The 4,967-nt window shown below is 51.2% G+C and overlaps 1 protein-coding gene across 1 annotated transcript in view; it reads left to right on the top strand.

The window, feature by feature from the left end:
* SOWAHB (sosondowah ankyrin repeat domain family member B) overlaps positions 1-4,967 on the top strand; it is a 19,927-nt gene that overhangs the window by 12,739 nt on the left and 2,221 nt on the right. The window lies entirely within an intron of this gene.

The following is a 4,967-nucleotide window of genomic DNA, read 5'->3' as shown; positions in this document are numbered from 1 at the left end:
AGCAGGCTGGAGCCCGCGGGGCTGCAGTCAATCCCCAGCAGTAATTGCAATTCAGCCCCCTCTTAGCGAGCCCTCCGGGGAGGGGCCGCGCTGCTCTGCCCCGCCGCCCGGCCGGCTTGGGGAGGGGGAGCCCGGACGCGGGCACACAACCCCGTCAGCTCAAATGTCCCTGCCCCCGGCTCTGCCAGCCCCACGGCGGTGGGGGGCAGCTGAAAGCAGAGACCCTTCTGCTCGGGGGGCCCTTGCAAAGAGGCGGCCCAGCAAGCGACTGGCAAGGACCTCCTCCTACCAGTTCGGTTAAGGAGGAGGACGGGGATTCGGCCAAGAGAGATTTATAACGGGGGCTCAGACCGGAGCTCCCGCAGCTGGGGCTGTTCGCCGACAGCAGCCCCTAACGCCCTCGTATAACCACACCGAGAGCAAAACCGGGCACCTCGTTCCTCCTGCTTCTCTTTCAGCTCTCCCCCTCTACCACACACAGCCACGCACAAACTGGGTATACCCAACAGCAGTCGTGCCCCGGTGGCCAGTCGCTCTCCCAGTCCAGTAAGTGATTTCTAGAGATGAAGTGAACCACAGCTGCCTCTTCGCTGCTCCAACTGACAAAACACTTAACATCGTGACGTGAAGCATGATAGCCCTTCGCCTGCAAAGTCTGAGGGCTAAACTAACTCTGCTCACAAGTCTCCAACCGAAGCAGCAAAATGAAGGTCAGGGCCTGCAGTGTTTTGCAACGCATAAAACCCCAAAAGACAGAGACGCGACTCGCCACTCACACAAAGGACACGTTGAGTTACAGACACATCAGAGCTACCCCCTCCTGTGAACACCCGCAGAAACAAAACAAAAAAGCCCAAAAGATAAAAGCTGAGAGCACCTCCTACAAGTAAACGACCCAGGGGAGTAAGTAAACAGACCTCAGGGGTACCCTTACCGTTTGAGACGCCCCTCAACCTGAAGCTTTCACCGTTTCACTCCAACAGCCTACGTTGCACAGCTACGAAGAGACATATTTGTAGAGGGCTACAAAGCTCCAGGCATTTCCTTCCTGCATTTCTTTTTTTCATGTTTTGAAGGGCTCAGAAGCTGGTACTTGAGAGCAGTCCCCCACGCCTGCTCCCCCAGCCCAACCAGGAAGCAAAGGAAGTGCAGGAGCACTCGCCTGGGCTGAGGAGCTGCACCTGGGGCAGCAGCCCCTAACCGGGCACAGGCGCAGCCGTTATTACCAAAGCTGCTTCACCAAAACCCCCAATGGGTTTTTTTACCAGTAAAATTTTGCAAGCGTAGTTGGCGTGGTGCTTTTATTTTATTACACTAACATGTTAGGCGTGACTGCTAGTATCCTAGGGAGGCTGCTGTATTAGACTCATGTTCTTGCTCTTGTAGTAAATTCCTCCTGCATGCAGAGCTCCAGCTGAGGAGGTGCTGAGCACGCCTGTACTGGGAAATGTGCTCGGGCCAGTGCAGCCTCTAGTGGAAACCTGATGATGGTATCTAAAGAGTTGCCCTCATTACACCTGTGGGTGAGGCGGACATAGTTTCCCCTTGCCTGAATTAGAGGCACGCACGATACTCCTGCATCAGCATAACAACGCGAAGACCTTCGGTGTTTGCAAAACCCCTGTGTGACTCACCGTGTCCTCCCCGGCCCCAAGCTGGGAGAGCTGTGGCCAAGTTTTCTCCGCGATACTCATGCATACAGACCTTCCTGGGGATGGCTGTTCATGCTGAAAGAGTAAGGGGAAGAAAAAAACCCATCAAGACAAAGAAATGTTCTGCAATCTCTCTAGATCTCAGCTAGCCTAGTTCCTTGCATTCCTAGTGTTCAGTGGGAAGAAGCAGACCCCTGGCTCCTGAAAGTTTCATAACTGCTGCTAGCAAATCGGTACCCGTGCAAAGGGAATTGCCAGTCCCTCGTTCTAGAGACCCCGCGGGAACTGCTTCCATTTTTCCAAAGCTGTTTTGCATCATTTTGCAGACATGGCACGTCAATGCTTTAATAACCTTTCGTGTCAGCTGTGGTGCAATTTGTCAGATTACGTAGGATGAGAAAATACACAAGTGGATACAGAACTTGGGTTGCCTTACCTCCTGTTTAAGAACTAAGGCAGCTATAAAGCTCCCTAGAGGCAACATCTTCTTGCCCAGCAGTAGGAAGCTACCTGACTAAGCGGTGGGCTTATTTTTTGTTGAATGTTGAAGTAATGCTTGATCCTGCCTCTATTTTGTGATTAGCACTACTCACAACTTACTCAAATTTCACCCAAAAGATCAAGAGACCTTCTGTGTCCAGAACTCCCAAGGAGGGTGAGGCCGGCATAAATTCAGCCATTCTGAAGACTCCTACCCACAACCCAAAGCCACCAATTTGCAGACAGGGTAAATTATTAGAGCATAAGGGGAAATAAGAGTCTCTTTAAACCTCTTAGTGTGAAGCAGGCGATGAAGCAACTCCAGGTAGCAGGGCTGCGCTTCTCCTTGCCTGCTGCAGCGTTATGCCCCCTTAATCCCAAAATGTGATTTGCAGCTCAGGCTGTAAGGGGAGAGACGCGTGCCAGCATTTGGTCTCCCTCTGAATCAACGTGAGCTACTTTTTCAGCAGACTTTTGCCTGCGCCTACAAATGAGAGCGACAGGCAGTCGGAACCAACCGGGTTACAACCAACTGCTGTATTATTGTCCATCATCTGAGCTATCCAGTAAGCAAGGCACTCCCAGCCGGTAGCGACTGCCAAGTCAGATGTGTTAGTTTAACCTGTTTCACTCGAACAAGCTCAGTGAGGCTTTTCCAACCTCAGCAATGCAAAAGCATCAGCATTCGGCGCCGGTCTCGGTCCTGCAGGTGCTTCAGCAGCCGCTTAATGTTACCTGAGGGTCTTTCACTAACTTCAAGAAAGAGGTTTACAGGGCGAGAGCTGATATTTCTCAGGAGAAAAACCTCTATTTTTTCAGTCAAAGCTAAGCTTATAGGAAGCAAGATAATACCTCCAAGGGTGTTTAAATGAAAATATGGTATGATGGAAAGCCTCCTGCTTATGCCCCAGTCCATTAAACCAAAACAACACTTTCATAGTAGTGTTGTCATTTGCCACTGTTACTTACTTGGATTTTTTATCTTCACAATCTACCCTCCTCTCTTATTTGTGATCACAATCATACCATTATGATCCATTCATTTCACCTCAACCGCTTCCGCTGAGAGCGTGCTGCTATCAAACACAGTTGTGACTGCAATTCAGGGCTCATCAGAAGAAGAGGGAGAAAGGTATTTATGCCTTGAAGAACCATGCCAAAAGCATGTGCAAAATGATAAAATATTAACCTTGGCCTTACCCTCTTCCCAGCACCTGAGCCCTACTCAGATGAACTCCACTGATGGGATGTAGCCGCACTCTCCTAAAATATACGCCACAGGGAACCCCAAAAGCAGGACCTGGCAGAGCATGCAGTCCAGTTTCTTTTGCTGCGCCACCCAAGCAACCCAAATCCTGGCACACTGGAAAACTTTTCTGATACATTGCCTAAACTGTAACTGGAAAACTTTTCTGATACATTGCCTAAACTGTAACTTCTAACCTAGAAACTTTACAGTTTCTTTTAGGGCTGCTCCCACCACTCCAGAGGTTACAGTTTAGCAGTCCTGCAGCTCCAGAGAGCAATTTATACTGCAAACCGGCATGATAATGTACTGCAGCAGAAACTTTACAGTTCAGAGTCGGCGATGCACAGACCCACGCAGCTTGCTTACCCGAGAGCAACACTGCCGCCTGCATCCACTCCTGCAGGGTCTGAACCTTAAAAGTTATCCTAAGGTTTTGCATTACCGAAACAGAAGTCACAAACCTGCACACGCCATCTATTGCAATCTCTGCCCGGGGTTTGTGAAGGTTGCATATGCTCTTGGGTTTGCAGTGGGCTGGAGGATATTCCAGTTGCTTAGATGATAGCCAGCTAAAAATATTTATGGATACCCAGGAGCCTGTGGTAGAGATGATGTCTGGAGCGTGACCTAGGGCCTGATCCAGACCTCCGCAGAGCAGTAAGCCTATACAGAGCTCAGTTCCCTCCATGCCTCTCTTCCCTGACTGTAAGACCAGCACACCCTCTCTCCCACGCTTTCCACCCACTATTCACTCCCCAAACTCCTCGGGGTGGGGGCTGTCATTTGTTTGGTGTAGACAGGGCACGTTGCCCACTGGGGCACTGATCTTAGCCATCCCTCTCAGCTATAATGTGCGCGCTCATGGTAACGGCGTTGGGAACACGGAACAACATTGAATCCCCGCTCTAGTACAATGTGTGTCCAACCTACCTCAGCCACACAGTGGATACAGAGATGATATCAGATATAATTTGACTTCAGGCACTCTTGGTATTTGTGTGTGGTTGTCGTACATGGGTGCGATCCCACACACTTGTAATAACAGCTACCCTGAACTACACCACATTCATCTATCTGTATTGCCAGTTTTCATCAATCAGAGCGCAGTTCATGTTGGAAGGCACCTCTGAAGACGATTTGGTCCAGTCCCTGCTCAGGCAGGGTTGCACCGGGCAGGATTGCATCCAGTGGAGCTTTGAATGTCCCTGAGGACGGAGACCACAACTTCTCTAGGCGACCCACTCCAGTGTTTGACCACCCTCACTGTAAAAGCGTTTTTCCTCGCACACAAGTGGAATTTCTTGCATTTCCATTTGTGCCCGTTGCCTCCTGTCTGTTCACTGACATAATGACCGACAAAGCGTTCTTTCTCCTCACCGCACACCAGCAAATCAGCCTCGCACGTCTCGGAGCACTAGCAAGGCTCCTCCAGCCCCTCCACCCTGCTTCCCTCCTTCACCGGTTTCCCACCTCTGTCACCCCAGCCGCCCGGCCCCACGGGCCGCCACCCAGGGCAAAGGCAATCGGGGGGTGGCGGCCCGGCTGCGAGGCAGGAGGAGGAGGAGGAGGAGGCGGAGAGGCCCGGC

This window comes from Egretta garzetta, unplaced genomic scaffold (genome assembly GCF_000687185.1).
Source record: "Egretta garzetta isolate BGI_Z169 unplaced genomic scaffold, ASM68718v1 scaffold77, whole genome shotgun sequence".
NCBI lineage: Eukaryota > Metazoa > Chordata > Aves > Pelecaniformes > Ardeidae > Egretta > Egretta garzetta.
The sequence above is the reverse complement of the archived record's forward strand: the minus strand, read 5'-3'. Positions and strand labels throughout refer to the sequence as shown.